Raw genomic sequence first — 24,144 nt, forward strand, 5'->3', positions numbered from 1 at the left:
TTTTTCTCACTTGCATCATTCATCTTCTTCTGACCATCTTCATAGAATTCGCAATTGTCAACTAGGTCAACTGCGGCTTTGGTCACCTCTTCCAAGGTTTGCTATCTTTTCACGTATAGGTCCTTTTGGAGATTCTCATTCCTAAGCCCTATGATGAAGCATAGGATCCGACGTTCTGGCGTGGGTAACTCTTGGGTAGGACATCTAGCAACATATTTCTTGAAACGTAGTATTGCATGTCGCAATGTTTCTGTTTCGCCTTGTTTAAATTCCTGAATCTTAGGAAGGGTGTTATGTTTTATGCCCCTCTTGGTGAATTCTTGAACAAATTCATCCAACATTTTCTCAATGGTTGTGAACTCTCTCCGGTTCAATAGTTCAAACCATGCTTGTGCATTGTCCTCCAATGTAAGTCCAAAACCCTCATACTGCGTGTGGAAGTCCTCTACTCGTTCTGCTCGTAGGACTTGCTTGAAAGCCGAGACATGGGCGTATGGGTCTCCTATGCCATTGTACTTTCTATTTACCCATTTTCTTAGCTGAGATGGTCTTATACTTTGGGGTGCAAAGTATGGAACCATACTCCTCTCTGGTATCGTTTCATCTCTCGTTATCGCTCTAGGAGGAAGTCCAGGCGGTGGTCCCCTCTTTGGAATTCTCTTAGAAGTTCCTATGTTTGGTGGATGTATCTGAGGTCCTTCATTGACCAAATATCCACTCATCTCTAATTTGGTTTGCGGATTTGTGCTTTCTACAGCTCTATATTCTCGTCCATACTTGTCAACAAATAAAGATGTCCATTGTCGGTCGACCTCGTATGTATAGACATATAAGAGATTGTACTCTGTCAGCTCATCTGGGTAAGGCTCTAAGCAGCTGTAAAGGTTGAATTGATTTCCATTAATATACCTATATAGTCCTTCATTTTCATGGTTATACGTCCAAACTCTCTCCACAAAATTGGTCTTTATGTACTGTAGGTTTGGAAGATCTATTCTGGGCGGGTGCTCATCTATCCCTGCAATCCATGTGCTTGTATAAGCTGAGTCTGAGTCTAATGTAAACATGACTTCTAGGCTTAATAGCTCTAGCTTGCTGTCGGAATACCTCTCTCAGTGTGTTCAAGTGTTTTGGTAAGGGAAAATCCAAAACTATGTCCAAAACCGTGAGCGTTTTCTCACAATTCACTCAAATTGTCGGTTTTAGACACCCCTGACTTCCGGATGCATTTTGAGGCCTTAAACAACGTTTTTTTCAAAACTAACCAAAATGTATGCCGTTGGCAACCATTTTGGTCAATTTACTCTAAGATCTGTAGTGCTGCTCTCAAGCTACGTTTTGATAAAAAAAAGTCTTGGAATCGGAGTCCGTATGTGAAAGTTATGACCAAAACAGTGAGATGTAATTTGGAAAGTTGCTCTATCTGATGTTTTTGTAAGTGGTCAGTTTGAGCCCAAAATTGGTGTGTGCACTCCTTAGGCAATGATAAACCCAGTGGTATACTTGGTTTCAAAAATTTTCTCAAACTTTTTTCCTCAGTTGTCTATCGCGATAGACTCACCAAGTACCCCTTGCAGATGTCCAAATGCACTCAAACTTTGTGTACAGGGTATAATAGGCCTTCTGAACCCAAATATGAAGTCAGATTTGAATTTTGATTTTTCTATAGTGAATTTTTGAGTCTATCGCGATAGAATCACCAGAGTGTTATTGGGATACAAATTTTTAACTGTTTTCACAGATTTGAGTTCCCCCTTCTCTTGAGATACTACTCATCAAGTTTCAACCAATTTGGAATACTTTTCCTTTGTAACTTGCATCAAACAACAGTTTCTTTTCTGATCTTATGAAGTAATCCTCTTAGATGCACTTACAATACTCCAAATTTACTCAAATTTTAACCATAGTCTCACAACAACATGTAGAACAAGGCCCTAAGGTCAATTTTCAAAAAATTCAATTTTTGTGAAAAAACCCTAGTCTATCGCGATAGACTCAGCAGATTCTTCAATTTTGAAAATTTTCCAGATTTCTCTTCACCACTGTGTTCCCTATGCTCTGTACACCTTGCTCACCAATTTTCACTTGTTTTGGACTTTTTCTTAGGTCTCGAAACAAACCTATAATTGAAGAGCCAAAGACTGATGCCCCAAGTGCAGAAATGAAAAATCAGAGAAGCACTTGGAAAGCTAGAAAGGTGCATATGAAAGTCAGGAGAGAACGAGAGCAAATGGCTCTATCCGAGGAGTTAAAACACACAAAGGATACATTGGAGCGGTTAGAGGATCTAACTAGTTTAAGTTCACACGCTGCTGCAGTCAAAGGAGCCAAGGAAATAGTAGAATCCAAAAGTGCAGGATCGGGAGGATTAGTGCTGGTAGAAAAAGTAAATGAGCACTTGGATGCACTTTTAAAAGCATACGAAGCCAAACTAAAAAACAACCAAAACCAAGAGCAAAGATGGATGACTTATCCATATGCAGAAAGAGAAAAACAAAGGTTGGAAATGTGTCGAAAGATGATTGAAACAGCCCAATCCTTGATAGAAAATCTGCTTGGTAAACCTGCAAGTTGGTACGGGGTACCAGCTCAAACCCCTATCAAACCAACTCTAGAGAAACAAGTAGACACGAAGGAGAGACTCACGACTGCTTCTGAGTCTAGGAAAGAACCTATCATAGTGCCAAATACAACAGATGAGACAATTGATGGTTTCCAGCCTAAAACATTGGTAGAAATGGGTAAGGATTGTAACAGTCTAGATGACCTGTGGAAGCAAATCCGGGAAGCAAATGAAGCTAACAGGGTGAACCACCAAATAAATAGCACAAGAAAGGAGAAAAATGAGATCTTACCTCCCATTGAAGAGTTTGAGGCAAGATCACAAATGAAATTTGATATGCATTCACAAGGGGGAGACCAGGGTTCAATTAGTTCGGGGCACAGCCAACCAGACTCGCTAAAAACTCTACCCTCTTACCTAGGGGAGTATGAAGCTATGTATGAGGTGAGAGCAATCCCATCTCAAAGACTTTCTTCCAACAGAGTGATGGATTCACCAGGGTTGATTGAATTATTGTCCACCCCTGTGGCATGCACAATCACGTTAGTCGAACTCTTGAGGTTACGACCAAACATATGGACCACTGTAGGCAAATGCTTAGAAAAATTTGGAGTAAAAGAACCTACCTCGAAGCTTCAAGAAGGGATCAGAGAATTGGACAAGCCTCAACTAAACACTAGGCCAATACCTTTAAACAAGGTTGGGAAATATTGCGAGGGAGAAGATGGAAATACCACACTACCAGTAGAATTCCAGGGAGTAGTATCCAAAGCTATTCTTGACAACGGAGCGGCAATCGCTATCACCACCAAATAAATTTGGAAAAAATGGGGAAAACCGGCTTTGAGAGCTACCAGAATGAAATTGCAACTGGCAGATGGGTTCATGAAAAAGCCTCTAGGACTTTTAGAAAAAGTAATTGTCACCTCTTGCGGAATCGAGTATGAGCATACATTTGCAATAGTTGATTTCGACAAAAAGAACAATTACGAGATCATTTTGGGAAGACCATTCATGAGACAATTAAAGATGGTCCAGGATTGGGGTTACGACCACATATACCTCAGACGTGGGGAGACTACAACCAGAATATACCTAAAAGACCACAATTACAAGGATGGGAACCAGAAACCAGTGGAAGAGTTTGATTCAGCTACATTGGCAGGGTCCAAACTCCCAGCATGGTTAGGGCAGAAAAAATAGCTATGGATGTGCAGAGCTTCACATTGTGGGAGCTTGAAAAGAGAGGAATGCATCTTAGAAAGAGCTATTGAGGACAAGGAATACATTTCAAAAACTTTTCCCAAAGATGCCTTAGAACCTCTGGAATGGGAACATTGGATGTCTGTATCATTACAGATAGCCCAACGACAAAATTTTGCGATTACATGGTAAACCTTATACCAGCAGGAGATTAGTATGTAGGCTCACCAGAACAAGAAGAGTTTTATGACTCCTTGTGCGCTCCTTGCCGCACTGTCGAAGCAAGGGACTTGCCAATACACCGTATGCGAGCCACAAACGGCTCCAAGCACACAACAAGCCTAAACTAGCAAGCTCAAGGAAACAAAGGGTGTGTCACTCACCGCTCTACGCTCGCCTTCGTGGTGGATTCCTCGCCGCGATGAAGAAGAAGCTGCAGTCGTGCCGCGCTCAACCGCTTCGCCGCCGTCGTGCCTTCGTAATGCTCGATCGCACACACACTCTCCCTCTCTCTCTCTCTCACACACACACACACAAGGAGGTGAAGAAGAAGAAGATGGAGATGGAGCAAGAGCACTCTTCAATTGCACAAATGAGAGAATGAGTAAAAATTAGGTTTAGTTGGCTTTTATAGGAGCTCACCCCATTCACACTTGGGCGCCCATGCTTAGCCAACTAATCCCTTGAATGTCCAAGTTAAAGTGCGCCTCTCATCGACGATCACTCTACCTTTCCCTATTGGTCCGACAAGCCCGGTACCTGACTCTACCAAATACATAATACGCGTCCATCGTAGGTGATGGGGTGTCCGTGAGCCGTGAGGGTTAACATGCCCCCCTTCCTGATGTAGATTCCGTCCTCGGAAGCTATTGAGTTGAAGCTGTATCGTCGAGGTGGAAGAGCATTTGAGATGAATGTCCTTAGCCTTCTTCAGCCACTGCAAAATCAAACAACATTGGCACAGTAATTGCATTCTCTTAAAAAACATATGCAGTTTTAGGTAGACAAATTGATTGGTCAAAGAATTTCAAACAATTTGTTAGCAATGAACATTAAATTGCAATGTAATCAAATGCATAAACAGATGTAAAGGCAAAAAATTAAACAAGTCTGGGGTCGCTAATTTGACGGTCGAAAAGCACTAGAGATCGAATATTAATACCATGGGTAAGCTTCTTAATTTTCAGTGGTCAATTAAGTTGTTTAATCGCGAGAGCCAATTATTGATGTTCGAGGGCTGACTAGAGGCTATATCTAGAAAACCTTGTAGTTAAGCTACCATAAAAGGAATTTCGCATGAAATCATCGCCTGTCTGATTACTTTTTCTTTGACCCCCCAAGGTCTTTTCACATTGATTCAATTTTGATGTGTGTGCTTATTTTGTATGCCTTGGGCTTTTTGCTTTTCAAGGAAAAGCGCCCACACTGGGAACCTCTAGGGCTCTAGTACCATAGGCAATACATGTGAGTGAAGTACCAAATCAAGCTGAGATTTCTCTTCCAGCTTAAAATTTTACATTGTGGCACTTTGATTTTTTGTTTGTTCATTTTCAGCATTTAAATTTTGTAACTTTGGGGGGTCATATAACACTGTTACCCTCCCCAGGCTCATCACATTAGTAAACTCCCTTTATAATACTTAAGCTAAAGGTCACTAGGGTTAAGCCCACTAGAAAGCCCTAGTACATTTCATACAATGCTGCCTAAATCGGATTAAGAACCTAAGTAACCATTGTTTATTAGGAAGGCATTCCCCATGGTATCAAGAGAAGATTTCTAATACCTAGCTTGGTCAAACTACCTTAGTCGGACTGCTTGATTTTTACACCTAAACAAGTGATTATGACAAAAGATTACATTGAATTAAATGTTTGATACTAAGCCAATGCGCTGAATAGTATGCTACCAATCACAATCAAAGCAGACAAACATGGATGCAAAAAAGATAAGGGCAATGCAAATGGACAAGAAACACCTGTTTGTGTTGATGGTCGCGCTTGATTGAAGGTTCCATGAACGTCCAAATCCTATCAATAGCAACACACTCCTGTACACACTAGGAAACAAAAGGAATACCTCCAGGAGGCACATTAGTGGGAAAAGAGAACTTCGCTAATCTCTCAACTCTAAACAGTCATGACATAGGTTTCTGTTTCACTGTACCAAATGTGACATGTGTAGGTCTGAGTCAATGTTTTGACTTTTAATGTGCATACTCGTTTGCTAATTGCTCTTGCTCTTTTTTTTTTTTTTTTGAGTATAAAGCTATATATATACATTCCCTAAGATCGGAATTGAGAGGTCAGGGAAAAAGGTTGAGAGGGAAGCAAGTGAATGATGACTGTCAGCAAACACTCCCCCCTTCCTTGGGTAGATCATACCGTTTGAAATGAGCTTGTCACCCTTTGAAACCAATTGTTCCAGTTGGTAATAGGTGAGGATTTTTGCCAGTAGTTTTCTATTACCCTAGGTGCCTCGTCAAGTTGCAAGGGTGGTAAGGTACTCTCCCAGGATTGAACTTGAAGTGGTTCATCAGGTGATTCTTGAACACTGGGAGGTGTGGATTCTTTTGTAGCTTCATTGAGGTCCATTACTATAGATGGAGGCTGTGTAGAAGCTTTTACCTCTATGGATGTATTACATGAGGAGCTAGAAGCTTCATGGGACTCCCCCCTTCCTGAGCTAGGTGGAACAAATCGTTCTTTCTTTGGTACCCAAACTAGCTCTGGAGCGAGTGTGTAGCATTCTGTGATTTTTTTCTTTTCACGATCATTGATTCGTTTTGGAACTACGGGATTGGGCTCACTTGGGTCAGGTGTTAGGTAAGAGCACAATCTACGTTTTGGCACCCAGATTTGATCATTTCCTTGATAGTAGCCTTGGGCTTCCAATAGTCGTTTAGGGATCCATCGCAACATTTTCTTACTTTTATTGGAGCGAGTGGTACGTTTCTCACAAGGCTTCTGTTTTTTAGCACTAGCTATGGTCACTAAGGAAGCTTTAGGGACCCACTTGTATGTTTTCTTCGTTACCTTAGGATGAGTCTTGTCGTAAGAGATATGCATTGCTTGTAGCATATTTAAGGGTATAGGCATTTCATTCCCCTCAGGTGTTACCCAGGTCGTCCCCCTATTTCCCCAAGTGTCTATGGTTGATGCTAGGTGGACCCAATCCACATTGTCCGACTCAGTCATCCCAGGTAGGATATCCATATAAGGAGAATCTTGGCCAATGTCTGTATCCTTCTTACAAGTGTAACAATATTGTAGTGGGGCCGAGTGAACTGTGGTGTCAGAGCGATGATCAATAATGGTTTTACTCCCTAAGGGGTGTACCTTACCAGTCACCAAATCCACTCTAAGAACAGAGTCTTGGAATTGCAAATAGACATGATTTTTAGACCAATCGTGAACCATTTGTGCTTCCCTCATGAATGGTCGTCCTAAAATCATTTCATATGAAGAAATCCATTACAATGAACGTATGTCGAACCTTGTGTCCTAGAACTTTGATCTTAAGATCCTTGAGCATCCCCATAGGTTTGGCTATGGTACCATTTGCCATCTTTACCACAATGTTAGTAACACTGAGGCGGGGTTTTCCCATGGATTCCCAGCAATCTTTTGTAACGATGCTAACTCCCGCACCACCATCAAGAATTCCCTTTATAGTTAATCCCTTGGTAGTGATGGGTAGGGTCGCATTAGACTCGTCGCCTTCAAAATACTGCCCTAATTCGTTAATGGGTACCTCGATCACAGACTCGTGTCCATCTAAGTCAAGTGATTGCACATGATTTTCCTCATCAATCATAATCGAGTCAGGCCTATTTGGTTGCGCAAACTGCGGTAATCCCGTTCGTAGCTCTCCGTTAAGGAATGCTCGAAGTGCAAGGAATAACTCAGGATCTCCATACAGCTTTGCTATGATCGTGGTTCGGACCTCAGAAGACATGAAGTCCACTAGTTTGGCAACATTCATTGGCGTTTTGCAGGGTGTAGGTCCTTGACTAGGAACTGGTGAGGATGGAATCTCATATTTCTCAATGGGATCAGGTATTCCTTCGTTAAACATCCTTTCCAACAAGAAGGGTGTATGCTCACTTTCTGATGTCCTGTCCTCACTCCCTTCTTGGATGATACTAGATATGGCTAACGGTCTATGGTTCATGTGGGGTGGATGAACTTGCGTGGGAAACACTGTGTCATGAATTTTGACCTGCATGGGTTCTGGTTCTAGTTTCCTTTGAGTCTCCTCCACTAAACCTCTTAGATGTTTCACCTGCTTAACCTCGTCTACAGGGTTTGGGTACGTCCCAATCTTCTTTTTACGATTCTTCCGTTTTTCCCCCTGCGGTTTATCTTGGGGGTCTTGGATTGGATTTGGAAACACTTGTGGTGTTTTCAGAGGCTCTTTATGATTTTCTCTCATTCGGTTTTCATTTGGTCCCATGCTACGGTTTTCCTTGTCGGTCTTTCCCTTTGTGGTATTGGTTCTAGTCTCCATTGTCTCGACTGAATCTGAATCATCCTCGAGGTCATTCATATACACGGGGTCATCTCCTATTCCTATGTTTGTTTTGGAACTTGGCTTTGAATTTTCCGTATTCTGTGACTTCTTCCTTCGTGTCTTCTTTTTCTTTGCTTGGATAACTGACGCGGTATCTCTCTCTTCGAGGATATGTCCTGGCCCTTGAAGCATGGACCGTGTAATCGCATAAGCGGGTGCGACGGGTGGTATTGGCGATGTCACACTAGCAATTTCGACCAAATTCAGGGGTGTGATTTTAGGCGCATTTGGGTTATAGGGGCATTGGGCAATCAAGTGATCTATGCCACAACGATTACATGTGAGTATTGGCATTGCAGACGTGCTCCCTTGATTCATTTGCATCTGTGCAACATTCTTTTGCAGCCTAATAGGGCACTCCGCTACTCGATGTGGTCCACCACACTCGTAGCATTGAAGAGGTGGCCTCCTAGCCTGGGTGTTGATATTTTGACCTCTGGATGCGAGAGCAGCAGCTTGATAAAACGGCTTGACTTGTCCCCAACAATCTTCCATGTAGTATATAGGACACTCTTCCAATGTATCAAGTCCGTAGGCAATACTAGTGTCTATTTCCTCCTCACAACCATCTGCATAAGCATTTGATGGCTCGCAACCCACTTGGTTCATAGGGGCGACTCTTGGATGCGGGGGCTGCGGTCCTAGCACAGGAGGTGGTAACGGTGTAGCCTGTACAACATTTTGAGATCTAGGGACCATGTGTTGCGGTAGTTGCTCAACCGGTGGAGCAGGCATCAATACAGGAGCTCGAGGAGCATCCGTCCAGGCTACAGGTGGTCTATTTGCCATCATACGTTTGATCATTAAACAATCCTTAGCTTGGTGACCATACCTACCACATGCGTTGCAAGTTCCATTAAATTTTACTCTAAACGTAGGGCACTCACTAGTGCTATGTGGACCTAAGCAAATGGAACACCATTGTTGCTCCCTTCTTGGATACATGTGACTATTTTGAGGGGGTCGATTATCCTTAAGAGACTCTTGGATTGCCTTGGTGAGGTCTGTCAAGAATGTCTCAAATACCTTTGGCTCATTGGCAATGGGCTTTGCAGTCATGGGTTCATACTCAATGGCTTGTGAGCTAGTGGATCTCGTGTCAGTAGACACCCTCATGCCTGCTATCATCAAGTTGTCCTCTAGTTGGATTGCATTGGCAGTGACATCTTCCCAGGTTGTGATACCTCTAATCACTAGTCCATTATAAATTCCTTCATTCCTCAACCCTCGAATGAATCGATCAAGCAGTTGGTTATTGTTGAAGCGCTCATTTACAGGGCAACGAGAGTTTAAGTGCTTTAGACGACTAATGAAGTCCCTTACTGACTCTCCTTCCTTACGTTCGGCCTTCTGTAGCTGAGATGCTACACCCCAAAGCACACCTTCTCGTATGTACTCCTTTAGAAACAACCTTCGAAGGGTAGGGTAGATTGTTTTCTCGTCCACCCTTAGGGTCCTATACCAATCTCCAGCCTTCCCACTTAATGTCAAGCTTAAGGCATTGCACTTATGTAGTTCGTTGCGTTCCCCTAAGGAATCACATACTTGTTCAAACACTTCAATGTGTTTTCTAGCATCTTCATCCCCATTGAATTTTTGCGTGAGTTTGGCAATTTGTACTGCCTTACTTCTAGGCTCTCTATCAGACGCGTGACGCATATTTTCCGCGATAGATCGACCTATGGTTTGAGCAAACGCTGCCAAGTCACCTATGTGAGAAGGTAGGGCCGGTGGAGGTACTCTTGGAATCATATGTGGGAGAGGAACGGGTACCGGTCTTGGCATATGTGTGGATGATGCAGGATATGGAACATAACCGAGCATAGGTCCACTCGGATAAGAGCTAGGGAGCGGCACTCGAGGAGCATAAGCAAGTGGTACTATTGGAGGTGTGGGGATAAGGGGCTAGAGGCACATATGGTCGAGGCCCCATATTAGGTACTACGACACTAGGTAGTGGCACTGCGCTAACCGTAGATGTCATCGGTACATTCTCTGTCAGGCTTATCCCTGGAGTGAGCACTGGGTTTTCCTTGATAGAGGGTTGAGCCAAGTTAGGGAAGCTAAAGTTTTCGCTCGGAGGCTCAGATTGCATAGAGACCCCAGGTGAAATGACGTAAGATGGGTCCATGGGACTCATTAGAGGAGTCTCCATTTGTGATAGAGTAGGCTGTTGAGCCTTGCTCGTATCCAGAAATCTCATGGGGCCAGTTGAGAGTATATTTACCCCTCGGTTTTGCCTTTCTGATTGAATAATGCCATGGATAACATTACATATCATTTTCTGTTGATCTTCGATGCTCGTGGCACTAGAGGTGGATTGTACAATCTCTATCCATCCTACATGGTAGGCGTGGCCAGAGTGTAGATCCGTCAACACCTCAGTGTGGAGGTCGTATGTCCAATGATCATTAATGAACAATCCTTCTAGAGTCAACGTGTTAATGGTTTCTTGTGAGGTAGAAGCAATGTTGCTCCCCGTGGTTTTACTTGTCACCAACGGTACTCTAGAGGGAACTTCTGAAGGAGGCAGCTCAACAGGGCCTTCTTGGTAAGAAGTTGGTAGGATATCCACATGGACACTCTTTGGGGGTGTGGGGTCCACGTGCGATGTGAAAGGAGATTCCACTTCCCCACCCCCTTCACGTGCTTCATCTGCATCAGGTTCCGAGCGAGTAGCTCTACCTAATGTTTCCATGAAACGGCTAAACATACTAGTACTAGGCTGTGGAGCTTCGGGAGGTGCATGGCCTTCTCTCTCAGTGTTTTGGGTAGGGTATGCTTCCATGACTTCTGAGTCGGAGGAGGAATCACTAGCGGCTATTTTAGGGTCTTGGGTGGTGCTACCTTGTGTCCCCGCTGAGGGTCTAGAGCTTATCGTGGATGCGTAATGGGTGTCCGTATGAACAGAGGCACCCTCAATATGCTCGTGTTCTAGCACCCGCCCAGAGCGTAAGTGCATGTGCTTTTGATACCCTAAGGTGTCAAAAAGCTGTTCTAGGAGGCCTTGTGACTAGTTTTTAGCGTGTTTTTTGTTTGTTTTTTTTGCTAGATTTTTTAGAGCGTGTCGTGGAATGGGCCGTGTGATGGCTCGAAACGAGCGTATCGGTCAGAGGGTCGTGCCGTGCTTTACAGTCCTCCGTTTGGTCACTCTATGCCCTCGGAATCCCTAAAACTGTCAATTTCCAGTAGGGAACTAGGCCCAAACTAGAAAGTCTAAGGGTGCAAGTGGGAAGAGAAAGGAGGAGAGTGGAGGACTTGTCCCACATGCTCTCATTCTCTCTTGAGGGAGTAGAGTATATATATAAGAGTGAGTCTAGTATATATCATAAGACTGAGGACTGAGGCTCGGGCTTGGGCTTGGGCTTGGGAAAACGATCCCGATCTATCTTTTATACAAACCAACCCGTCCGTTTTAAGAGTCACGTTTTTTATTTTCGAAAAATATCGCCGCCCACTCGCTCGCGTTTTTAATTTCCGAATTTTTTTCCTTTTTAATTTCAATTTTTTTTTTTTGAAAAAAAACTTTTTTTTCCCAACTTTTTTTTAAATTATTATTTTTTCGTTGATGCAGAAAATACAGAAATTGAAAAAAACGCAGAAATGCAGAAAATGCAGAAAAAACGCAGAAATTGCAGGAAATGCAGAAAAAACGCAGAAATTGTAGAGAATGCAGAAAAAACGCAGAAATTGCAGAAAATGCAGAAAAAACGCAGAAATTGCAGAAAATTGACAAAAATGCAGAAAATTGCAGAAATTGAAAAAACGCAGACAATAGCAGAAATTGAAACTTGACAGCAAATGCAGAAAACGCAAAAAACAAAAATCTCCACACACTCCTTCCCTGCCTTTCCTATGATACAAATTGCACCACAAGGAAGCGTAAAGTGCTAACCGAGCTTAGTGTAGGGCATATCCCCGGCAGCGGCGCCAAAAATGTGCGCTCCTTGCCGCACTGTCGAAGCAAGGGACTTGCCAATACACCGTATGCGAGCCACAAACGGCTCCAAGCACACAACAAGCCTAAACTAGCAAGCTCAAGGAAACAAAGGGTGTGTCACTCACCGCTCTACGCTCGCCTTCGTGGTGGATTCCTCGCCGCGATGAAGAAGAAGCTGCAGTCGTGCCGCGCTCAACCGCTTCGCCGCCGTCGTGCCTTCGTAATGCTCGATCGCACACACACTCTCCCTCTCTCTCTCTCACACACACACACACACAAGGAGGTGAAGAAGAAGAAGATGGAGATGGAGCAAGAGCACTCTTCAATTGCACAAATGAGAGAATGAGTAAAAATTAGGTTTAGTTGGCTTTTATAGGAGCTCACCCCATTCACACTTGGGCGCCCATGCTTAGCCAACTAATCCCTTGAATGTCCAAGTTAAAGTGCGCCTCTCATCGACGATCACTCTACCTTTCCCTATTGGTCCGACAAGCCCGGTACCTGACTCTACCAAATACATAATACGCGTCCATCGTAGGTGATGGGGTGTCCGTGAGCCGTGAGGGTTAACACTCCTCTAAGCATCTGGAATTAAGTAACGATGCAGATAACGAGTGTTCAGACAACTCGAACAAGCGTGGAGAGACAACCGCGAATATCAAGTTTTATGATTTTGCAAATCAACACCCAAGACGCCAGTAACGCTATAGAAAAAAAAAGTGCAGAAAAAAAAATAGAGAGAACCTGATGCCCAGGATAAAAGATAAAACTCACTATCTAATGCTTGTCAAGGCAGAGGATTCAGGAAGATTCTCAAGAGTTCGAAGAAAAAGGACACATGAGGAAATAAAACAAGCACGGAAGACTCAAACAGAAACAAAATCAAGAAAATCTCAACAATCAAAACAGGAAAAGACAAAAGATCGAGAGTGGACCAAAATGGAGCATAAAAAGAAATACCAAGAACTAAAACGGTCGTTACGAGAGGTATGGACTACTGAGGAAGAAAGTGACGATAAGGTGGATTCAGAAAAAGGAAACATGAATGTACCATCCCACTATCGAAAATTCACCATCCAAGATAGAAAAAAGCACGGAAGACTCAAACAGAAACAAAATCAAGAAAATCTCAACAATCAAAACAGGAAAAGACAAAAGATCCAGAGTGGACCAAAATGGAGCATGAAAAGAAATACCAAGAACTAAAACGGTCGTTACGAGAGGTATGGACTACTGAGGGAGAAAGTGACGATAAGGTGGATTAAGAAAAAGGAAACATGAATGTACCATCCCACTATCGAAAATTCACCATCCAAGATAGAAAAATCATAATGACACCACCAGTAAGGGAAATAATAAACCAAGAATCTTACGATGGGCCGGAAATTGCAAAACGGATAGACCTCGCTGAACCAGGCAAAGAGCCGCAGCCAGTCTATATAGCAACTGATTTAGAGCCTGGAGAAGAAGAAAGGCTAACACAACTTCTCAAAAAGTATAAAGATGTGTTTGCATGGTCCTACAAAGATCTCAAAGGAGTTGATCCATCAATATGTCAACATACAATTTCTTTGAAATCAGATGCCAAACCTAGCAAACAACGTCCTTACACATATAATGACATATTCTCTATACAAATCAAAGAAGAGACTGACAAGCTGATGGATGCTGAATTCATCTATGAAATTGAGCATACAGATTGAGTGTCACCCATTGTGGTTGTCCCCAAGAAGAACGGAAAGCTGCTGTGTGTGTGAACCTCAAAAAAGTAAACGCAGCCACAATAAGGGATAATTATCCCTTGCCGATCACAAAACATGTGCTTGAAAGGGTGGCAAGAAAACGGGCCTATTCCTTTTTAGATGGGTTTTCGGGGTATAACCAATTGGAAATTGCAATAGAGGATCAACAGAAAACAACATTTTCCACAGAGTGGGAAATATATGCATATAGAGTTATGCTTTTTGGCCTAACCAATGGCCCAACTACCTTCCAAAGGTTAATGACTCATGCGTTCAAAGAATACCTGAGATATTCTTAAAAATTTATATGGATGATCTCTGTGTCCACTCTCTTATACGAGAAGAACATATTGACCATTTACAAAAGGTATTTGAGAAGTGTAGAACATATCGAATCTGTCTCAACCCAGAAAAGTGCATTTTTATGGTAAGGTAAGGCCGCATCTTAGGACATATTGTCTCAAGAAATGGCATAACCACTGACCTAGACAAAATTAGAGTCATAGCAGACTTGCCTAGGCCTACTAATACCAAACAAGTACAATCCTTCATGGGACACTGTGGATACTATCGAAGATTCATATATATGTATGAGGTCATTGCACAACCTCTATATCGCTTATTAGTCAGTTTCGACTGGACTGAGGAGTGTGAAACTTCATTCCAAAAGCTTAAGGAAAACCTTGTATCAGCACCTGTACTTAAAGAACCAGATTGGAAAAAGATATTCCATGTTCACATCGATGCCTTTGCATACGCAATTCGGAGTATTCTGGCTCAACCTGGAGACAGAACAATGGATTTCCCAGTTTGTTATGCGAGCCGACAGCTAAATAGTGCAGAAAAGAACTACACTACCACTGAAAGAGAGGGATTATGAATGATTTATGTTGTAAAGAAATTTCGGCATTACTTGCTTGCAAACAAATTTGTGTTCTTCACAGATCATCAAGCCCTTTTGTATCTAGTAAATAAACCATGCAATGTTGGGAGAATTGTACAGGGGTTTATTATATTGCTGGAGTTTGACTTCACAATGGTAGTAAAAAAGGGTGAAACTCATCTACGGGCGGATCATCTTTCAAGGCTACAAAACGGGGAAGCTCCTGAAGGAGTAGATGATGACGTACCTAATGCTTGCCAAACGACCAGTGGATCACACGACATTGTTTCAGGTAACCATTGCACTTGCATGGAATCAATATATCATTGATTTCTTAACAACAAGGACGTTTCCTGAAAACATAACAAAAGTGCAAAAAAGGGCTATAGAGTTAGAGGCTCGAGACTTTAATTTAATTGAAAATCAAATCTACAAGAGAGGAAAGGAGAATCAACTTAGAATCTGTGCAAGTGAAAGTGAATACTTGCTGATTCTAGAACACGCACATGGAGGAATAAGTGGAGGCCATTTTTCAGGCGATAAGACGGTAAAAATTGTCTTAACCACAGGAATATGGTGGCTTACATTGCACATGGATGCTGAGGAGTTTATAAAGCGTTGTGACGCATGTCCGCACACTAAGGTGCCGATAAAGAGAGATGAGATGCCACTATAGTCAATGATGGGAGCACGGGCATTTGCAAAATGGGGATTTGATTTTGTGGGACCTATTTCACCCCCTGCATATCGCACCCATATCCAATATATCATTGTGGCTATGGACGATCTCACAAAATGAACTGAAGCCAAAGCAACACAAAAAGCAGACGCAAGAACCACTGCACAATTTTTGTATGAGAATGTCTTTGTACGATACGGATTACCAATAGAAATTGTCAGTGATCGAGGAACACATTTTCTTAATGAAGTCATTGAATACCTGTTAGAGGAATTCATGGTCATACATAGAAAATCTGCTCCATATCATGCACATGAAAATGGACAAATAAAAGCTGAGGCCACAAATAAAACACTATGCATTGTTTTAACTAAAATTGTATCAGAATCAAGGACCGACTGGGATCAACAATTACACTCAACACTATGGGCATACAGGGTAGCTTACAAAACATCAATCACAACCACACCATACAACATGGTATTTGGACTAAATGCTATATTACCCATAGAGTTTTTAGTTCCAACTCTACGAGTAGCGAAACGCTTAGAATGGACAGGCCTTGAGTTCTCTTCAAGAATAGATGATCTTGAAAAGCTAGATAAACTTTGACTGAGAGCTGTAGCTTCGATCTATGCTAAAAAGAGAAGACAAAAAGAGTTTTTTGACAAACATGTGCGTACGAAAGAGTTCAAAACAAGTGATTATGTACTTGTTTACACTTTGAAGAAACATGCCAAGAAACTTAAAAAGCGAGGGATGGGACCCTTTGTGATTAGTGACTTATCACAAAGTGGAACTGTCAAACTTGCTACATTGGCAGGAGAAGAAATGCCAAATTGGATTAGTGGGTGTCGGTTAAAAAAGTATCGTTTACCACTAGCACATGATATGCTTCAACAAATCCATCAAGAAAAACAATGGATGAAGGAGAAACAGAGGGTACGAGAAGAAGCACAAGCAGAAGCAAAAGAACACATTGCAAAAAGAAGGCTTCTACAACAACAACAACAACAACAAAGTGAATCACAGTTGTGAATAAATGCTATTTGATTAACGAATTTTGGTGAATACATAGTGGAACCAATAATTACAGCCAAAATGGGTAGCAATCAAGTTGAACTGACGGCATTGCTTAATTCATGAGCTCAAGAAAATTTGATCTCGTGCAAATTATATAATCAGCTCCTGCTCGAAGATCAACCACATCCTACTCAACAAGTGCTGGAAAGTAGTACCTCAAATTCATTAAGCACATTAGGCTGGATGATATTGCATATACAAGTACATCAGAATTTTTATCCCCACAAGTTTTATGTGGTTGAGGATACGAGCACACTACACCAAATGTTATTGGGACAACCATGGCAAAAAGAATATAATGTGCAGATAGATTGGAATTTGAATACAATCAGAATTCAACAAGCACAAGAACACCAAGAGGTAGCCTTTGTTAGGACAACCCGAAAGAACCCAATAATGGTGCCACAATCAATTGATCAACAGAAAAATAGATGGATGCCACTTAACCAGCAAAAGATACCTATGAAGGATACACAAGAAACAACCAATTGTCTTCAATCAAAAAATGAGATACCATAGACGACAAAGAATAGATCAAAGTCAACAATAAGCAAACAGCAAGTATGGATACGGAAAGATCTCCGTGAACGAGCCTACAAAACACAGTTCACTAGTAGACACCCTTCGAAAAACCAGGTTAATCAAACACCAAACAGAGAAACGCGTTTGGATCCCCAAGCGATGGGAAACTACATGAGAAACGCGTTTGGATCCCCAAGGAGATGCTACAGGAACTCCCTTCAGTACAAGCAAAACCAGCAGCCAGACAAACGACATCGGAAAATCAATCTGTGCGGCTACCGATCAACAAAAAAGCCACCAAGACCAAAAAAGAGGCAATAAACCTACAAACACATCCAAAACAAAGCTACAAATGGCAAGCAAAAGAGAAAAAGATTACGGCAGCCACATCAGCTACGACAATTCTCTCCACAGAGAAAACTAGGGCCATATCGACAGTAGCGGCAACCCAAGCAACTTTTGCAAAGAAGACTATCAAACAACGAGCTACAGAGTTACAACTCTTACCTGCAAAGAAAAACTGCCAACCCAATCAACAACAAACAGGAAACCTCGAGGTCGAATGCCAATAAGCATCTTGCTTATTCCCTCCTCTAGCACAACATTAAATTTTCCATGCATTGACTAAGTATGCATCAGATAGGGCCACATTACAAGGCCGCGCATTAGCACAATTTTTAACCCATGCACTGCACATACCCCGAGGCGATACCCTGTCATCCCGGAGGACTTCGACTAGGAGGGAGGGAGGCATTCTCAATGCGGACCCAATGAAGGTGAAAAGAGCAAAAAAGGGCATGTTTTTCAACTATTTTGAAGGGTTTTCATTTGATTGCAAAATTTTCTGGACTAACCTAAGTACATATGCCCTTATACAACACGAATCTACAAGTATATGGGGCCAAACACCAAATTAGGCCTCTAGGTGTGTGTATATATGTAAAAATAGCCATTTTTACATATATATGTAAACACCAAATTAGGCCTCTAGGTGTGTGTATATATGTAAACACCAAATTAGGCCTCTAGGTGTGTGTATATATGTAAAAATAGCCATTTTTTGAACAAAATATTGGTAAAATGGAGAAATACGGCCATAAAAATTGCATGTGAGTGTACATAGTGTTTTGCGATGATGTTTTTGAGTTATTGTGATTTTTGGGGATTTTTTGGGTTTACTTTGCTATTTGCTTTTTAATTTTACTAATTATCGGCAGGAAAAATTCAAAAATACAAAAAGCAGGTGAAATATGGTCGTAATGAAAAACAAAAAATATGGGGATAATCAGTGATTATAGAAAAACCTAAGGTACAATGGGGGTGCAATTATGTGAATGGAGCGGGAGGCGTTTTGGCCAGATTTTGATCGAAACGTAAAATTTCTCGGAAACTGGGCAAACGAAGTCCAAATCAGAAACTTTTTGAGCCTAAACCGCATCTCACAAGAAGTGAGGAGCACATGTCAAATTTCATAGGAAGTGGTCCGAGGACCCCCATTATAAGATTTTTTCAGTTCACTTAGAGCTCATTTTTACTATTTCCTTCTTGAGAGAGAGCTCTAGCCACCTAGAACGAACCAGACTTCCAGCTGCTTCTACAACGCACACGACCACCCGAAAGGCTCCATATATGAGAGGTAGACTCAAAACCTTGAGATTTTTGCGTATGTTTGATGTTTTATCGTGAAAACTAGTGTAGGGTTCACACGGGGAACGGGCAATAGAGACCTACAGGTAGAGGTAGCCACCTAACGGCTAACCCAATAGCAACAAGGATTCATAGGGGGTTTACCCTAGCATAGGAGACCACTTTTGAATGCACAAAGGCGGAAAAAAACCATTGGGAAAAACCCTGGCACCACAAGCCCTGCAAGAGGCCACCAAGTGATAAATTGGTGGAAAGTCGCCCAAATGCTACCAAAACTCATGGGTAGGAGCATCTCGACATGCTCTACAAGGCTATATAGCCCACATGGCCATAAGGCAACCCGAAGTGGGACTAAGATTCAGAAACAGCATCGGACACACAAAGCATCAACTAGCTCTCACGGCCAAACCGGATGTCCGTTTGCCACCAAACTTCATGAGCGGCTTGCCTAGACCCTCAAAAACCAAGTCCTATGGTGGTAGACCACCACAAGTCATCGACGGCATGCAAACGCAACCACGAGCGCTTCCAGAGCGACAAATCGCCAAACAGAGCTCCGGTGAAGCCAAAGCCAACAAAAACCGTATGGCAAGGTTCCTCAAGGAACCATGAAGCTATGGAGACTAACATCAAGAAATTTCATTGCCGAAAAGCACTCCAAGAGTCAGAAAATGACTCAGAGACTCTGAAAGCCAAACAGGGAGTTTCTATCTATGTTTTTGACTTTTTTATTGAAATAAAGTTTAAAGGGGACTTAGGGGGGCTAAGGGCATATACTAGTAACACTTCTTCCAAAAGAATTCCTCAGGAGACATCCTACGCGTAGGACGTCTCAAGGCCATGTTTGGACACCCAACTCAATATCTCACCTCATACACAACTTCTACATAGCTTATACATGCTAGCCATTAAGTTTCATCACATTTGGACAAGAGTTGACCTCATATGCATCAAAAAAACGAAAAGTCATAGCATAGAGGCAATAAAGGGTCATAGACCTACCAAAACTAGTCCAACTCATATGAAACTTGCACAATATACTCATTATCACATTGCCAAGCTAACTGAGGAGTCAGATATGAAAAATAGTGAAATAGACATCCTACGCGTAGGATGTCTAAATGCCCTATTTGACCTCCAGCTGGTGTTTTTGAGTTCCACATATCTTTATAACATCTTCACTAGCTCATATATCAAATTTCAAGCCAGACCCATCACATTTGGCCCCCAAAACCTCAAAGATGCACTTTTCTGAGCCTAAAAACACTAAACATGCTCCTCACAACACCAATACTTATCCAAATCAAAATCTAAGAACAGGGCCATGTTCTACATGCTAAGGGCTACCCACATAACCAAAATCAAGTCATTCTGAAATAAGAGACATCCTACGTGTAGGATGTCTCCAGGGTCGTATTGACCTGTGCAGGAAATGACATCATGGGAGTCTTTAACATGGTATAAGAAGCCTATATATCAAATTTCAATCCAATTGGATATCATTTGCCCATCCATATAGGGCATTCTACCCATTTTGTGAACCAAAAGCCTAAATCTGCTCAAAATTGCACTTTTTTGATGTCCAAACCAAATTCCAAGTACATAGCCATGTTGCACAGGTCAAGGGCCACAAGCATGTCAAGTTTCATCAAAATCAAAGGAAGTAGACATACTGCGCGTAGGATGTCTACATGCTTATTTTCCAGCCAAAATCCTACTGTGGGCACATGCATGGCTCCCCTAGTCCCTTTTGAGTTCTTATTTCAATTTTCAAGTCATTTGGGTAGTTAGAACTCAGTTTACCAGCAAATCTATGAAAAAACGCTAACTTTGGACTACTGAGTGCAACAAGATCCATGGAAACCACAAAGTCGCCTGCTGCAAGGAAGAAGAGGATGGCTATCAAGGACTACTTAGAAGAAGTGGTAGCCACAAAGTCGCCTGCTGCAAGGAAGAAGAGGATGGCTATCAAGGACTACTTAGAAGAAGTGGAGCCTTTTGTTATCTCAGAGGGAACCCTAAAGCCCACAAGCACTTGGATTCAAGATGACCTACTAGAAGCCAATGATCTGAGAATCTACCAAGGAGTGTTTAAAGATCCAGAAGGAAATGCAGTGGAACTACCCATGATCCCTCAAGAGCTCAATGAATTTGTCAGGAGCAAGATGGGGGACTACTTGGAGAAACTGGATCTCCACAATTACTTTGAAGCCTTGCCTGCAGAGATTGATGTTAAAAGAGTGTGGGAATTTGTCACCATCAAAGAGGACGGCATAGCCAGAGTTATAGATTTGTAAGGCAAGCCAAATAAGATGATTGTCATCACAGAGAAGGTGGTGGCAGAGCACTTGACCTCTCTAACAAAGGAGACAATGTGACTAAGAGGCAGGATGACATTAAGGTCTACTCAGAGAAGAAAAATAAATATACATTTGAAGATATTGCAAACCCGAAGGTGGCCATCATGAGCCAATTATACAATCAATACTTCCACATGTGTACCAAGCAGCCACAGAAATACAGGATGCCACCTGGAGCTATTGCCACCACTTTCACTTGGGCGATGCAGAAGAGCCGCCCGAGGGAGATAAACTATGCCTCTTACATTCACTACAACCTTGTGAGAATGGAGACCAAAAATCCCACTTATATTGTGCCTGGTGAGTTGATAACCAAAGTCATCTATAAAGCATTGGATGCCAAGGGAAATTGCCCTCTATCTCCCTTCCAAAATGATTGGCTCAAGATGAAGGAAGACAAAGAAGAAGAGCCTCCTAAGGCTCCATGGGTAGCCACAAGGTTGAAGCGCCGTTTAGAGACAGTTCCAGAAGAGACGCCACAGCCCAAGAAGCGAAAGAAAGCAAATCTATAGGTGCTAATAAAGGAAACAAAGTCACAGAAAGCAAGCCAAGCTGCAAGCTGATCTGGACGCGGCATTAAAAAGATGCCAAGAGCTGGAAAGTCAGAGTCAACAGTAGACCAAAAGCTTCAAAGAGCAGATGAGGAGTATAAGAAAATCAGCATATCACTGACGGATGTGGAGAAAGAAAGGGACAACTTGACACTCTAGCTTGCTAACGAGTCCAAAGAAGTGGAGACTTTAAGGAATGCTACGGAAAAAGCTGAGCTAGAACATGAGGCCAGCCAGGAGAAAGTTATAGAGACGAAAGATCAAATAAAAGTGAAAGATTAGACAATCCAGAGGCTAAGGGCATCTTCGGGAAGAGTCAGAACCGCGGCCTCAACTTGCACTGCTTCAAAGAAGGATATGTATGAAGAACAGATGAAGGAACTCTAAAAGGAGGTGACACTAGAGAAGAGACAAGGATTGATGTTGGCCGAGGGCTCCCTAGTGATGCAAAGCCGTTTGGAGGATGAGAACAAGGCCATGAAAGATGAGCTAGTAGCCTTGAAAAAGAAGATGGACGAGGATCTCAAGAAGATGCAAACTGAAAATGAAGACACCAAGAAGAAGCTGAGAAAGCCAATGCTGAATTGAATGACCTTTTAGTGACCATGGGGGATCAAGCTGAACAGAAAAAGAAAGCATATAAAAAGCACATTGATGAGCTAAAAGGCCAATAGTAGAGTGAAGAGCCACACTTGAGCACATGGCCAACAACTATGGAAGGAATTGATATAGACAATGCGTCAGATCCAATGGACACAACAATGCAAGAGGACATCCATGTGGGACCATCCCAAGAGCCCCGAGATCTGACACAAGAAGAAGAAGACAATCTACAAAAGGCAATAGAAGTGGCCATAAAAGACACTGCCAAAGAAGCAATGCAGTGGGAGCAGAGGATATTGAAGTCTATGACCATTCAAAAATTAGATGCAAATGTCGTTCGATATGAATGGCTACAACCCTCTCTCCCATATCCTCTTCTCAAGTATGAAGCTGCTACACTAAACAACATGATTAAAGAGGAGCCAATAGTGCCACTATACGAAGAAGATATCACCAAACCAGAAGGTGTTAAGCGTATTGTGGACTCTCAGCCAAAATGGAGGAAGGCATGGCTAACTAAATACCCACAGTATTTAGTAAATGTGGTAGAGGTGCCTAAAATAATCAGAGACAACCTTAGCTTTTTCCCTCTACCAAGGATGCAGACCTGGAAAGAACAAGAACTGCTGAATAAAAGCTACCCCACGTGGCTCAACTACCCAAAGCTGCCAGGCTTGAAGGCAGGTGAGAGAATGAGTGAGCAATACATGGTGAAAACCCTAATGGGCGCCATTAAATTGTTCACTGGCTCGCGTGACCTCTCTTGCATTATGCTCAGGAAGATATGTAAAACCCTTCTGGCAGTTTTTGAGATCTTTAAACCTGGACAGACAACAGACAACATATTCTTCTTCCAAGATACATATAGATGTGCGTATGAACTGTCTGCTCAACCTTCCCATGAGGTGATACATGCCCTCTACCAGCGAGTAATGTTTTTGCCCTCGTACCATCTCCAGTCCTTTAAAGAAGCCATCTACACCGGTTTATTTACCCTCGATACAGATATATTCGGACCTATATTACTAGCCCAGCATGCATGGTATGAGTCTGTTCTGAAGATGCGCGAAAGCCTCCACTGAAGAAGCAGTTCTACTGTCATGTCGGGGACGACATGATCTAGGAAGGAGGGAGTGTTAGCGGCTGGACACACTCAACGGAGGATGATTGCCCGGTGGGATACTAATTTCCTTTGTAAGCATTCCTTAATTGAGAAGAAACCGTCATTTCACCTTTGTAAATAGTGGGGATTGCAGAAGCTTCCAAATTGTATCCCATTTTTGACATTTAGACTTAGTAAATGGTTAAATTGGAACATTAGGATTTGAGATTGTAAGGTATTTATAACACTTTTGACCTTGATGCAAAAAAACCTTTCGTCATTTTTCATAAGTTTTGTCTGTGTGAGTTGAGCGTACTCTGTCTACAAGAGAGAGTCAGAGTTTATCTTGACGCGACACGCACATTGGTGGTCGGAATCGAGTCCGGAGAAGTGCAACGTGTTGCCCCCGGAGAGAGCTACACATCAACACCTACATTGTAGGTGTACGGTCTGGCTTTGTGAGATCGACCCACGAGCTATATCTGGTGATTCGGTGAGCATACGTTGTCCGTTTTTGCATTTCAGCATATCCATGTGTTCGCAATAAGTAGAACTACACATTAGGCACTTTAGTTTTCAGAAACGAAGACCTGCAAAAACCTGTTTAGGGTTGGGGTTTTGGGTCACGGACCTTAGGGAGAGCGACCTATTGGTGTTAATAGGGTTTCCCTCAAGTTCCGTAGCGTTTCGAGAACGT

Source organism: Adiantum capillus-veneris, chromosome 2, assembly GCF_014529385.1.
Source record: "Adiantum capillus-veneris isolate H3 chromosome 2, ASM1452938v2, whole genome shotgun sequence".
NCBI classification, from domain to species: domain Eukaryota; kingdom Viridiplantae; phylum Streptophyta; class Polypodiopsida; order Polypodiales; family Pteridaceae; genus Adiantum; species Adiantum capillus-veneris.